Genomic DNA, 15,532 nt, shown 5'->3' on the forward strand with positions numbered 1-15,532 from the left:
GAGTTGTGCAGCAGGACTGTCCAATCACAGGCTGGAGAAAGGCCACAAATTTCACTGGTGGCTACAGCCACTCATGTCAGCATCTGCAGCAGCAGCATCTCAGCAGCCTCAGCACCACCAGCCACAGCTGGTGAGGGCGCCCCAGGCTGGGCTGGCACTCACATTCCCAGCTGGAGAGAGGCTGCTGAGAGAGATGCTGCTGTGAGACACGTGGGAGCTGCAGACAGAGGCACAGTGACCTTGTCTTAAAAAACCATCCAGGGTGAGAGGCCTGTGTGTGGAGTGGAGGAAGACAGCCAAGGGCCAGGGGGTCCTTGGATTCTTGGATTTTTTTTCTCCATTCTACACAATTCAGGCTTTAGGTATTTACCTGGCATCACTATGCTGCTCTTCTTGACTTCAGCAAGAGTCAGGAAGACTCGCAGTGCATGAGGCAGGATAAGTCTGCAACCACACACACGGGAAGTTCAGGCTCTACAGTAACAAAAGGAAAATTCCAGGAGAGTTCTCATAGAGACAGTGATGACTTAACGTCATAGAAGCACAGAATCATAGAATGTCCTGAGCTGAAAGAGACCCACAAGGATAATGGAGTCCCACTCTTGGCCCTGTATAGGATGTCCCAAGAATCCCACCATGTGCCTGAGAGCATTGTCCAAATATTTTTTGAGCTCTGTCAGGCTTGGTGCTGTGACCACTGCCCTGAGGAGCCTGTTCCAGCACCCAAACACCTTTCTGGGTGAAAAGGGTGAAAACCCTTTTCCTAATATCCAAACTAAACTTCCCCTGACAGCTTCATGCTGTTCTCTTGAGCCTAATTGCTGGTCACCACAGAGAAGAGATCAGTGCCTGCCCCTCATCCTCCCTTCATGAGGAAGGTGTGCACTACATGAGGTCTTTCCCCTCAGCCTCCTCTCCCTCAGCCTGAACGAGCCAAGTGACCTCAGCTACTCCTGGTGTGGCTTCCCCTCCAGGCCCTTCACCATCTTCATGGCCTTCCTTTGGACAATTTCCAATAGCTCTGTGTCCTTACATCCTCAGCCTCTCTTATTGCCACTCTAACAGCAGATGTAGGAATTAGACCTTCAGGTGCAATTCTTTCCACAAGTTTGTTGATTTACTAAGTACCAGACATACTTCATCCTTTTGGAAACCAGCTTTCAACTCCTTTCCCCACACAGAATAAGTTATTAAGGTACAAATAAGAACTGATGGTGAATAATGGAAATCTCCTCCACTAAATGTGTTTTGTTTTATTTTTCTCTTAATGTGAACCATAACCTCTGCAAATACCAGAAGAGTGCCTATTTCTTTAAGAGGATCTATATGTTCCCATAAATGCACCCACACAAAGTGCTAAATTACTCTTCCAAACAAAGGGTACTGCATCTCTGAACCACGACAGAGGTGTGCATGAGCTGTCTCTGAACCAGCTCTCTCAGGAGCAAGGAACAGAGGCTGCTCTGCTTGGGCTAAAGTCCCCTTCTCCCAACATCTGTGCACCCCAGTGATGTCCTGCTGCAGCTGGGCACCAGGCTAAGTTATAGTGCCTCTCTTATCCAAGCTGGCTCATGGATCTTTGCATCTTTCAAGTTCAAATGCTGCTTCTGAACAAGCTACATTTTTGCCAAATATGCCATTTATGGCCTGATTATATCTTTGAACCAAAATCCTTTAGTATTCATCATGTGAAGCAATGCTGGGAATGTTTCACCATTTTTCCCCTGTGCTGATCCAGCAACCAGCCAGGAGTCCAGACTGGGGCATCACACAGAGGAGGGCGGTGGCAGATCACAGGAAATGTGGTCCTGCCCTCCAAAATGCCAGAACAGACTGGAAACCTGAATGGCAAAGGCAGTAGAAATGTGTATGATTGATTGAAAACAAAAGATCACTTATACCATAAAGTGTGAAGGGTGTTTGGAAAAGAGGGATAAGGCTCAGGGTGTCTGTCCCCTGTTCCATATTTTGACAATAAATAAGTTTACACTTGGTAAAAGGACATATCTACAGTGTAAATGGCTGTTCCTCAACTATTTGTCCAGGCTCCTGTTCAGACAGTGAAGGTAAAGCTTGAGCATGATTTTTCTGTCCTAAAGCATGCATTTTAAAGGAGTTATCTGGGTAGCACCTTAGAAATATCTATTTCTCTGCCCTGTCCACAAAAAGAAAGCTGGTGGCTACTTTGAATGAAGCTGATTCTACTAAAGTAAACTGAAATAAATTCCACTCATGATCAGGATCTCAGGCAAAATGCACTCCTAGGCCTGAACATTACCATAGAAGAATTATCAATGCCATTGCAGCATGGGGATCCTTGTGTAAAAATGTGAGGGAGGATGAGCAAATTTCATTGCAGTTCAGGGTACTCCAAGATTATATGAGTGGTCTCCAAAATTAAAGGGGCTGGGGAAGGGCACAGCATTTATCCTCTGATGGTCTGGCTGCACAAACTAAAGTCTCACAGGATGAGCTAGAGCAAATATTTCTCTAATTTTGTACCTGTGCAGCCATCAGAGGAAATATTCTCACCCAATGCAAGCCTGCATTCCACAGTGGGAGCAAACAGAGGGGCATCACCTCCAGACAGTTGAACTCCAGAGGTGGGACACAGGCAGAAAAGAGAATTTCTGATGAAAACATTATCCCCATCACAAACGCACCACAGCTTAATAACCATCTTTGATCATGAGATGAACTGGAATGGACAGTACTTAAACCAAGGTACACTTCAGCACTCACACACTATAGCTGGTAGCATATACACATTTTTAGATCATGTATCTGCCTTAAGACTAAGAAATACTGTTCTTTCTAGCCAGAATAAGCTACAGGGATTCTGTTGCCAACCATAACATATAAAAGAACCTATAAAATTACAGTCACACACTAAGGCATATGTCTCACATTTAACTTAATGTTTATCTTGTCAGGAAATTCAGCTAGACCATGCCAACATTTTGTTTCATTCATGCTGTCTTCAAAATCATCTGTTGTTGAGGGAGGAAAAGGGAGAGAAAAGAAAATGCAACAGAATGATCCATATATATATATATATATATATATATATGAAAGGGACAAAATTCAAAATAATCTCATAAATTCAAAATAATCTCATAAATAAGGCTCAAACCCAAAAGCATCATACAAAGGACTCCATAGTAACAGCATTCACCTTTACTTTACATGGATTGAAGTTGCCATCCTTAATTTCATCTGTAAAATAAACAATGTTTCTAAAATTCTAAGTCACAACTTGTGCCCTTCACTCATCTACAACATGAAGTGGGCTCCTTGATTTCTGATAAGCCTCATTCTGCTGAAAGGTTTTGTGGGTGTTGCTGCTGAGGAAGTCACCTTCACACACTACAGACCTGGTATCAGCCAGTCCTGAAGAGCACACTCATCAGAAAATCAATTGGAACACAAAAAAAGCAAAAGAGTGAAAAGGCAGCTACTTCTTTCAAAATTATCTAAAATATCTTTATTTCACTCATATTAGGAAAAAATATTTAAAACTTAAAACACTTAAAACACAGCTTACACAAGTAAATAATTAATCATCATGAATTATTTAGAGATATGTGGACTTAATATGTTTACAAGTCCCAAGCTGTTTTACAAAAGAGGAAACATTTATATAATTGGCCCTCAAACTCTTTTTAAAATGCTCCTGCTATGCTGAGGGTTCTGATTATCAGTGGCACTGGTCCTGAAAGAAAAGCTTTTATAAACAGAGTGTTTGGTGGGAAGATAAGAGCAGTGGGAAATGACTAAGTAAGGTGATCTTTTCTTAGTAATTGCTGATTATTGCTGCTGAACAAGATGATTCTTCCAAACGCCATCCTGTAAGCCTTGAGTTATCTCAGGTGTGGTAAAAGGTCTCCAAACCAGACACAATTAAGTCACCTGACCTGAGGCATCATCTCTGTCCTGTGTTGACTATATGATGCTTTTATCCCCAAATCGTCTCATTGGTTTATGCTGAATAATAATAAGTTTTGCACCTTTAAGACTTGTTGCAGAGAGTGAAAGGGGGGAGAGAAGAATCGCACAGTTCTTTTTTTTCTTCGCTCAGACATTGCACGTACTCCCCCGCATTCCTGCTCCAGGACTGTGTTGTCTGCGGACAGACAGACGGCAGGACAGAGAGCTCTCCTTTTGCTTTTAGTTAGTTTTAGCTGGCTGAGGCAAAGAAGAGTCCCTGGACTGTGGTTTTTCTTTTCCTTTTCTTTGGACCTCTTGGAACCTGCTCTGGACTGAACACCCAGGGGAGCACCGGCAGCTCACACCTGTGGCCACCGGGCCGGGCCGGGCCTGGCCTGCGACAATTCCAGCACCAGAAGGACTGCTAAGAGACTGAGTGAGCTGGGCTGCAACCCGGGGGGTTTTCTCAGTTGGTCATCTCTTTTAGAGCGGCAAGGGGTTTTATTGTTTTAATATTGTTAGGTTCTATTGTTTAATAAACAGCTTTTTTCCACTTTTCTTCAAGGAGGTATTTTCTCCCGGACTGGTTGTGGGGGGGAGGGGCCGATTGAATTTATCCTCCTACTAGAGCCCCTCTGGGGACTCTCTCTCTCTCTCTCCCAAAATTTTGCTCTAAACCAAGACATCTCCCAGAACAGGCATGTGCCATGGACAGACACGGGGCAAACCAGCCCCACTGCGCAGCAAACAGCACCTTCCCCCTGGCAGTGAGTATTCCACAAGTCCCCAGAGGAAGCCACTTATGCTGAGGAATAAACCTGCCCTTGACAGCCCAAGAAGGCTTTTGATAAGTTCATTTTTACCTCTGTCATGCTCTGCATACCACCCTCCTCTCAGAGTTGCTGCCAGTTTCCCCAGGATATCTCCATGGTCAGAAGTCCTCATTGAAATGCTCTTTGCAGGTGCTGCCAGACCTCCTGCCTCACCCTCAAAACTCTCTCTGAAAGCTCCTGATGACCCTGGTCCTTACAATTCAGAAAATTTCAGAGGCCATTCACTTTCTGTAATAGAAGTATAAAAAGCTGGACTAGATAAGCCCTAAGAAGGCTGGTCTGACCCCACAGGTGACCCTGATTTTAGCAGGTGATTGGAATAGATGTTCCTTCCAACCAGAATTATCCTATGAAACTATCCTGTGAACAAAAATAGCTTTTTACTATTCACTTCATCAGAGAGTAAGTACAATAGCAGTCCCAGAAAGAAGCTAAGACTGGCTAAGAAGGACAGGCAAGGAAGGGAGTCATTCCTGGTGCTCCCTTTTATTAAGGTAACCTCGACTCAGAGAAGTCCACACAAGGAACACCTATTCCAAGAGAAAAAACTCTGTGCTTTGCCTCTTCTGCCTCCAGCTGAACCCTCAAACTCCAAACAGCCCCAGAGGAGACACAAAGGAGATTGATGTCCTTGGATCTCCTGGTTGTAATAAAGCAAAAAAAAAAAAAAATTTACAAAAAAAAGCTCAGGTGCTGACATTTCTTCATGCAATATCCTGACATGTTCTGCTCTGAGGGAAGCACCTGTGCTTGTACAGACAGCAGGCACCTGGCTTTGGGAGGGAAGCAAGACAGCAGTGATGATGCAGCCCCTGCATTCCTCCTACCTGCAGGTGCGGTGACCAAAGTAGCTCCAGCCATATCCTTGTCCATTCCCATCCCAGCCACAGGTCTCAGTATTCAAACAAGGGAAGGAGTCCTACCACAGCTGGGTTTTCTTACATATAATGCAGGAATTTCAAATTAGAGCATTCAGGCCTCGCTTGTTGTCTTCACTGTCTCAGCACTTTGTGTTTGTATCTTTTATCTGGAGACAATGTCTCATCACTTGTGCCCAACACAGTCAATTAACTCCCTCTTTTCAGAGAGCACTTTTCCTCATCTTGGCTGTGCTGGGTTAGAGGTTGGACTTGATGAGCTTAAAGGTCTTTTCCAATTTAAATTGTTCTATGATTGTGTGATTCATCTACAAGGCGTTCCTCACCTTTGATCTACCATCTGACAATGCAGCAGAGATCCATGTTGTACTGCTGATTCTGGCATTAGATGTGTCCTAATTTCATCTAACTAACCTATTTCAGGGTACCCTATCCCCACTACATCTATGCCACTTTTAGCTTATTGTCATGGAGATTTTGAAGCTCAGAGCAGAAAAACGTGTATGCGCTAGACTGAATTTCACCCATGCAGAGCCCAGGTGGAGAGGCTGAGTAAACCCTGGGAGGTGGTAGGAACAAAACAGATCAATCCCCTTGACCACACCATGCAGCAATAACTCCAGGGCTCATAATTCAGCAGCAATCTTGACATCTGCTGTTTGTCCCCAAGCAGGAGCAGGGAGCAGTGGAGCAGAGTAGCCATGGTTACATCTCAGTCGCTGCTGCTGGTCACTCCCATGTTGTTGGGTGATTCCATGATCACAAAGTCCCAGCCTGGGACAAGATGGCTTAACAAGTACTCTGATGCAGCCCATTTCACCCTATATAGTCTGTTTATGACTCTGGATAATGATTAACTTTCCAAGGATATTAATTAACTTGCTCTGAGGGGCCTTGCACACCTAAGGTAGCGTTAGGCAGTCACACAAATGAATCACCACAGGGCACTGCAGATCCAGCAGCTGCCAAAAGCAAGGGGAAGCCATTCCCCCCACTGCCAGAGTCCAAAGTGCCTTCAGCATGTGCTGCTGTAGGCAAGAGGGTAATGCTGGTGTGTATTTTTAGTTCAACTAGCAGAGACTATTTCTGCACTCCGATGTCTGATGCTGAGCTAGCCCACCTTCTGTTTCTCCATCAGGGTATTATTATTAGCTGCACTAAACCAATGAGCTCCTCAGCACAGCAAGTTTGATAAAGCACTAATGTCACCCACTACCAACACAAGGCACCTAAAGAAAACAAGGCCTAATTTACAATGCTACTAAAAATTAGCAGAAGTCTGATGATCATTCTTCACTAGCTTTTTTCACTTGTACTTATTTTTTTTTTTTTCCAACAATCTTTTTCTTCCCTCTTCAGACAAAAGAATTGATGCAATCCAAAAGAATTGAAGCAATCCAAATGAATTGATGCAATCCAAAATCTATTCCTCCCTTCCCCACCACAAAAGAAAGAACACATCTAAAGGCTTTTCACGTCACCTTCTGGAATTATTATTAATCTCCATTTCATCCATTCATCCATATGGACATCTTTCAAAAGAGTATCCTTGTTGAAATAATGTCTATCTGCCTTGTAATCTTCTGCCTCATAATGCCCCTGACTTTGCTGCCTGGTTCCCCAAGCAAAGACAAGGAATGTTCAGGTGGTTGTGACATCCCAGGCTAAAACAGCAGCTTGACTTCGATCCATCCATGGCAGCCAACAAAAGCTTTTCGACCCAGAGGGCTCAGGCTTCCATGCCTTTCTCAAACAACAAGCTCTTCACAGCCTTGTGCATTATCTTTCCTTCTGAAAAGACTTTTGTGCACGGGGATGACTCCTGCTGCTCCTGAGGTCAGTGGCAAACATCCCATAGCCTCCAGTGGTGCAAGGGCTGGGTGGCTGTGGAGCAAAGCACTCTAGAACATCACACAATGAGACTCTATTTCCTCTAACATCTACTGTAGCAAACTGCACCCTCACACAGCTCAGCCTAAGCGCAGCTGCAAAGGGAGAGGGAAATGGAGAGGAAACAATGAGGCACAGGCAGAAAAGAGAAGTTTTCAGCTGAGATTTTAAACCAAGACAGGCAGGAAAAGAAAATAAATAGCACAGTGAGATTGCAGGGTGTAGAACAGGTTTATTATGCAGGGCAGTGTACTCTGTAAGCGCCTGTAAGAAGAGATACTTGCAGCAGCAGACACTCAGTTCTAATGAAATCCATCTGCCTTGTCCCACAGAGATGCTCATGTCCTGTGACGCGGGGTAGTTGGGCCCTAATAGTGCAGAAGAGCTGTGCAGATGTGAGCCAGTACCTGCAGCACTCAGGTGCTCAATCACACAGAGGGAGAGCACTTGCTACACGTACTGGCAGACTGCCAGCTCAAAACCTGTAGCCCAGAGTTCTCTACAGAAACTAAAATACCGTAAGAACCCAAATTCATATTTAGAGCACACAAATCCAGAAAAGTGGCATACAAAGATGTGATCTCCCAAAAGTGGGTGTTGCCCCATTCTGCCCCATCACCTCTGAAACAAAATGGGAGACTTTTTTAGGCAAATAAAATCAGTGATTTCATGCAGACACCTCAAAGCTGATACTTACAAGCCAAGGGCCTATTTAGCAAGAATATGAGGTTACATCATCTATAGGCATCATCTCCCTGCAATGAGGTCAAATCAAAGCCACTGAGCAGAACAAGAGGCTATGAGTGGAAAGGAGGAGATAATTTAACAGAGATGGAAGTTTTCATTCTGAAACACCTCTCTCGTCCAGGATTCAGTGGATGGAAATCCTGGTCCTTTTGCTCTGTCCTTTAAGAAATCATTTTCTTACAACAGGATTACTTTTCCTACTGCTACAATGGTTTTGGCAGTATGGGTTGACAAATTGACCAAGATACAAGCAACATTTCACTCAAGCCACATTCTCCAAATAATACTCATGTTCTTTAGGGCCATAAAAAGGTAATAGGACTGTGCTTGCCAGTGTCAGAAATAAATGCAATGTTAACAATGAGAGAAACCAAAATTACACATTGGAAGATGGTGCAGAACCAGATTCCTTTCCAGCTGTGCAGATCTGTATAGCAATACAATGGGAAGGTTTTTTTGCCCAACTAGCTGGGCCAAAAAAGAGCCTAGTCCTCCCCAGGCTGCTAAATGGTGGCATCAGGGTCCTAACAGAACAGGTAGTCCCTACCAAGCCAAGTTACAAAAAGAAAGTCCCACTTGTCATTGTGCTGCATTCTGTGAACCCTCAAAAGCCAGTGAACAGGGTCTGAGGTTTACATGCAAAGAAGACAAACATCAATTTACTGTCATACCACTGCTATGCATTTTCAGCACAAGTCTGTTGTTTAATATCTGCAATTTCACCTCTAAATTCCAACAGAGTGCACAAGGTCTTAGCTATCCATGACAACACCCCATAGCTAAGAACAAATAAAACAAATAAAAAGGAATTAAGATGAATATAACTACTAGATACACGTTTTATAAATATACACATACATACACACACATATATATATATATGTATGTATCTATATATACTAGATATACTACTACAAAATCAAGAGTTTAGTGGGTATATATACCAGGAAAAGGTCAAAGTACTGCTTATGTTGTCTTAGTCCCATGATCCTAAGGATGAGAAAAGACAACAGGTAGGAAGAGCATATCAGTAGTAGTACCTCATGTGCAGTAAGAGAAGTAAATTTTGTGGGTCCCTCTGTGACCACTGAAAATGATCTTAGTACTGAAATATACACTGGGTCAGAGGTGTGGGGGTTACAGAAACAAAGAATTCACACCAAGGCATGTCTGAACCCAAGAAAGAAGCAGAAATGCCATGAGATTTATGGCAGATTTATAGGAGGACCAGAAGAGCTTCCCCCCTCCCCCCCAAAGGTTTTCTCTTTCAATATGGGACAGCACATGGATGTCAGCAGCATCTGAGTGTACAAAATTAAGAAATTCTTCCTTTTACACTTTGTTTGGATACTCCATCTGTGGCAGTGGAACGGGGAAGAAATAAAACTGCTGAATAACACAGTCCTTAATATTGCAGGCACTAATAATAGGATTAGAGAGAGAATAAAATCATATCCTCTTGGATTTGGAACATTTGGAGGAAGCCAGCTTCTGACTCACTCTCCCAATAAGTTGAGATGAGGCATGTCACGGTGCTGACCTTCTGAAGGAGGATCAGCCCAGCAGCTGCCCAGGTGGTTTCACTCCCTCCTGGAGCAGTGTTAGCAGAGGTCATGCTACATCACAGGCCCTGAGGTTCTTGCAGCATGTCAGGCACTACCAGCATGCAAGGGAGGGAGCTGGGTACAGGGGAGGCCAGAAGAAACGCACACAAAGTGAGACACCTGCACTGTTTGTGCTCGTGGACACAGTTCTGTCAGAGCTGTGCTGGGGGAAGCACAGACACTCAGATTGTCTCCCCAGTGGGGGAAGAAGGTTTCAAACCATGAGCAAGGAAAGTGATGGAGCCCAGGGGTTACAGAGCAAAGAGACCCAAAGCTTGCACCACCCGAGCCAGTAGACCAGGAAGGAATTAAAACCTTCCTGAAGGCTGATGGGCTGTTTGCTCAGTGGGCACAAAGATTCCCTTTGCATCACCATGGGTATCATTTAGACTAAGAGAACTTGCCAAGACCACTCTGACTCTGCAAGAAGATGAAAACTGGCAAAAAAAAGGTTATTTCTGTATCAAGTATGGACTGGGTACATTATTTTAAGGGAATTAAACAAACAGAGCAGTGTCCAGGTTCTAAAGCAAAGATCCCATTGTCCCCCTCCTCACGGGGAAAACTTTTCCATGGTTAAGTGTCTGTCTCATTAAACAGTGAACCTAGCCAATCACAATAGAGTGTAAAGGAAAAAAACCACAATATTGCAAGAGGGAAAATAACAGAATGTTATTATTGAATAGAATAATATACTCTATGTACACATAGCAGTGTACACATAGGTTCAAAATAAAATGAATAGCATTGTTAAACTAAAGGCAAGATAAAACATTCTTCTTCAAATCATCTTTTGTTTCAACTTACTACAGGGCAGGATCTGGAAAAAAGCATCTTCCTTATTGAAAAAAAACAAGCAAACAAAACCAAAAACAACAACAAAAAAACCCAATAACAACAAAAACCACCCAAATCCTGGCTGCAGCATTTCCAAAATTCCTGCCTTAACCTGTCGGCAAATGCTGACTTTAGAACAACATACTACTATATAAATCGTCTTTTGTTCTGAGCTCTGAGAGCCACAGTGGGTGACTAATGAAAATTAGAAAGCACGATTTTAAAAGATGCTTAGTTATATCATGAGATACACATTTTTTCCCCTTGGAACAGTGCTAGTGAACAATAAGGGAGCATTGAGGGGAGCAGCTCTTAACAGCTGTGCACAAAACAAAAGAAAGACTGTGTTCCTGTCCATTACTAAACCCATAAAATAAAATATAATGGAAAAAACACATAAGGCAAAATGAAAAAAAAAATCTTTCCTAAGCTTTTCGGGTTAAGAAATGGAAAGAGCTGCAGGACTGGGGGACACTGAGAATAAAATACTGGATATCTGAGGTGGGGAACAGCCTTGCTGTTTCCACTGATATCAGCCTCAGTGCCCTGACTTTCTGACTTTCCATGAACAGCCCTCCATAGAGGATTTCTATGGCCAAGCAATGCTCATGAAAACATCAATCCTCCCTGCCTTAACCAGTGTCATTTCTAACAGAAGTTTTCAGCCCTGTAGCAATCAAAAGTCCATGTATGAACTCCGGCTTCTCCATAATCACCTGCCCACCTCCAGCAGCAAAGCAGGACTGTGCAGGAATACCTGCAGAGTGTTAATGTGTAATACCCAGAGCCCTTTGACCTTCAATCATCTGCTTGTGCTGATGGGAGGGTCACAGCTCTGTGTCTCACTGAGCTGCCCCTGGATTATGCACTGTACATCTCTGCAACACATGTAAACAGGATTGTGGCTCTGTTACTGGTGTCTGAGTGTCAGACACATGAGCAGGTTTGCACTCTTTTTACATTTTGACAGACACTTTTATTCCCTCTCTGTTACTACAAAGAAGTCTCAAGACCTAAATATTCTCTGAATTTGAAGCAAGCACCAAATCTCATGCAGAAATACACCATGTAATGTGCCCAGACTCTTAAGGACTGTAGCCATACAGTGCTTTAGTTTAATTAATGTAAGTATCCAAAATCCTCCTCTTCAGTTAAACTTGGTGTCTGTGAGCACTGTCATAACCACAGATCAAAGAGCCCTTGTAGAGAAGACCTGTTGTGATGAGGTCAAGTTCCTCAAGAAATTATTTTTCAGATTGAAGCACTGATTCCAAATAGCTGCCTATATTTCCTTTTTCTACCCTTTACCTTATCAATTTCCCTTGAGATGAAAAATAATTCCCAGGTTATTTTTACAGCACTTCTGCATAAGAACTGGACATGAGCTCCTGCTCACCCAAATTCCTTGTTCTGTAGCTTGCAGGAGGAGAATGTTTGTAAACACAGAGAAAAGGTGGGTGCAATTCTGCCCTCTGTTCTGTACCTATAAACTTAAATTATATTCCAGCTCCTGCTGATTTTAGGAGGATCTACAGACATAGCAAAATTTAGGACTGGGACCAAAAACCACTCTGATTTTCAAATCCAGCTGAACATGAGAGACAGGTGTCTCTTAACCTACGTACAAGGATATACATATATATAGAAATATATAGATACACACAAGTATACAAGTAATTGTGTTGGGTCATACCCAGATCATCCCCATGTTTGAATTAGGAAGCATTTCCAGCATTGCACAGACAAGGATGATTTAGGGAGGACAAGGGACACCAGAGAGAAAGAACAGGGTTTTGGAGGAGACAGAGACAGCAGCAGCGTCAGATCTCTTTCTCCTTACTGCTGACAATAACAAACAAACAAAGAAATAAAAATAGTTCTGTGGAAGTAGAAAGAGCTCTCTGCAGTCACTACACAGCAAACAGTCACAGCTTAAACACTTGGCTTAAACTTACTTCTTATTGTCCCTCCCTTCGTGCTCCTCAGACATATGCACTCACCCTCATCTATTTGCTTGCACAAGGACATTCCATAGCTTTGTATCTCTTCTGTTTATAAATGACAAGGACTGTCCTCGTTTGCTTTTGGATCAGAACTATTCTTCCTACCTTCTGAAATGTACCCACTGCATGCTTTCTCACAACAGATGAAGTGAACATCTTTTACTGTGTGGCCATCAGATGCACATCTTTGAGATAATTTTATTTTTATTTATTTCTTAGGAGGTGTAAAGGTTTAAGAGCAGTATTTTTGCAATTTTATACATACATATATTCTCAGGTATGACTGCATTGATAATGTAATAATTTATTCTGGTTTTAAAGTACTTAAGGTGAATCTGACAGTTGTGGACTACAGTGAGGTTTCTAGTCTTGTCTGTTCATATACCTCTCTGCTTTACAGCTCTCTGCTGAATATGATGAGAGAGATTTATTTGTAGAGTGGGTAGAGACAGAAGTCCGTTGTCGCATAATTTTTTTTCTTTAAGGGTTATTAATTACCATGTCAACCTTTGCTCCGCTGCTGCTGCCCACTTTTATTTTAGAAGCGCAGCCGTTCCCCACTCTGCTCACATTGTCCCCCCCCCCCCCCATCCCCTTTTCCAACAACCTTTTAGAACATTATTTATTATTCCTCCTCTATCTGGGTGGAGGGATAGTAGGGCAGGGATGGGGAACATGAGCTGGAAAACATGCTTGCCTGGAATTGTCATCACACCGCTGCTGGAAGGAGCGAGCCGGAAAACTCGCAGCCAACACTCGCACGCAAACACACGCCAGGCACACAGCACATCGATCCCATCCCGGGGAGTTTGTGAGCAGCCCCACAGCTCTTACCTGGCTGGTCTGGGATCCCTCTGCAGTGCAGCTCCCTCGGCTCCCTGTGCCCTATTCCCCCCGGGAGCAGCGGGGCCGGGGCTGTGACCGGGTGCCGGTGCGGGAAGGGGCTGGCAGCAGCTGGCTGCAGCCTCGGCTGCCGGGCTCTGGCTCCTGCCAGGGCTGCTGCTGCTGCTCCTGATGATGCCGAGGAGGAGGAGAGCCGAGTGAGAAGGAGGAGGATGCTGGCGGTGATGCTGTTGCCATGGTTACCCAACTCGGCGGCGGCACCGCTCAGAGCAACAGCTGCCCCAGCACCCAGATCTGCTCCAACCCATGGCTGCCAAGCAGCCCTCGAAGTGCAGGCACAGGGACGTCACCCCAGAGCCCCTCTCCACAGGGAAAGAGGCAGCCAGGAGGATGGAGGTCACTCCTTGGCACGGTTTTGGGGCTCTGGGAAAACAGATGGAGTGATGCATACAAAATGTTTGCATGCTGCACTTGTCAGCAGAGAGCTTGCTGCCCTGCAAAGGTCAAACGCCAGCTTCCAGGAGGGAGAAGTTTCCTTTTTTAGGGGGTTCTTGCATTTTTTTTAAAAACTGAATAAAACAGCAAGGCTGGGGAAGGGAATGACTTTCAAAGTTGCTGCTGTGATGCAATTTTAAACTTTTTCTTTTTTAAACTGAAGGCCAACCCTTTGCATTTAAATTGGGACTTAAAAGTTACTGTTTATCATGTAAAGGTTTCTTTACATAAAGATATAGCCCTAGAAGTGAGTTCCTTGTGTGAGAGAGAACTACTTCTAACCACCAAACAGTGAGAAATAAACCTTCCAGAAAAGAGCCCACTAACACAGCACAGGATACTAATTCTTTCATGCATGAAGCAAACAAGCTGAACTTTGCCTTTGTCTAATGATCTGAAAGTAAGAAAGGAAAAAGACCTCAGGCGGATGGACTGCCACATGAGAAAAATACTGAGCGTTAACTGAGAGAGACATGTGAAATGAAGGTATTCAGCTGCCATTTATCCATCAAAAGGGAAGGTTGTGAGGCTCTCATTTTGCACTGGAACATCACAAGACACAACAAGGTCACAACAATCAAATGTCATTTCCACCCCAAAATGTCAGTGCAAAGCTCCATAATGCTCATAAGCCATGACAGTTCTTTCAGGAGCTGGTGCTGTTTGCAGGACATTGTGAAACCCTGTCTAGAAAATAATGAAAAAAAAAAGAAGAATCACTGGTGGAAACTTTCTAAAGGGATTTTCTTCCTGCTGCCAGATCTCTGCTTGCAACCTGAATGCTGCAGATGATATGAATCTATGAGCTCGAGGCACCAAGAAAATGAACTGGATGGTATTTCCTGTTAAAGTATCAAACCTGGGTAAATGGTTATAGAAGATGGGAGCCTACAAAAATAGATGGACAGGGATTTTTTTACAAGAGCAGGTAGTGACAGGACAAGGAGGAATGGCTTCAAACTGAAGAGAGTAGGTTTGGGTTAGATATTCGGGGAAAGTTCTTTGCTGTGAAGGCAGTGAGGCCCTGGAACAGGTTGCCCAGAGAAGCTGTGGATGCTGGAGCCCCAGAAGTGTTCAAGGTCAGGCTGAATGGAGCTTGGAGCAACCTGGTTTAGCAGAAGGTGTCCCTAGCAGGGAGGTTGGAATGAAATGTTCTTTAAGGTCCCTTCAAGCCCAAGCAATTCTATGATTCAATGGTGTGCAGTTGGCAGCATTTCTCAAGATATTCTAGAAGACAGTGTCTCCACACTGTGTTCATTTGCAGAGTCATAATCTGGTTCATATAAAATCATTTTCTATATATCTCTCATGACTATGGCAGAAACTGGAACTACCTGACTGAGGAGGAAAAGGTGCCAGCCAGCCTACACTGTCAGACCTCCTTGGAATAACTTCTGATTTCACAGCCTCCAAGTATCTTATAAACCATATCCCTGAAGATTTTTTAATTAATCTTCTTTTAGGCAACAATTTTG

At 43.7% G+C, this 15,532-nt stretch overlaps 1 protein-coding gene across 1 annotated transcript in view; it reads right to left on the reverse strand.

The window, feature by feature from the left end:
* The window catches only part of FAM135B (family with sequence similarity 135 member B), a 194,506-nt gene extending 180,788 nt beyond the window's left edge, over positions 1–13,718 (reverse strand). Inside the window, exon 1 of the mRNA XM_030944057.1 lies at positions 13,554–13,718. The gene's annotated coding sequence lies outside the window, so the exon portion shown is untranslated. The remainder of the gene's footprint in view (positions 1–13,553) is intronic.
* Positions 13,719–15,532: the final 1,814 nt, after the last annotated feature.

Source organism: Camarhynchus parvulus, chromosome 2, assembly GCF_901933205.1.
Source record: "Camarhynchus parvulus chromosome 2, STF_HiC, whole genome shotgun sequence".
In the NCBI taxonomy this organism is placed as follows: Eukaryota; Metazoa; Chordata; class Aves; order Passeriformes; family Thraupidae; genus Camarhynchus; species Camarhynchus parvulus.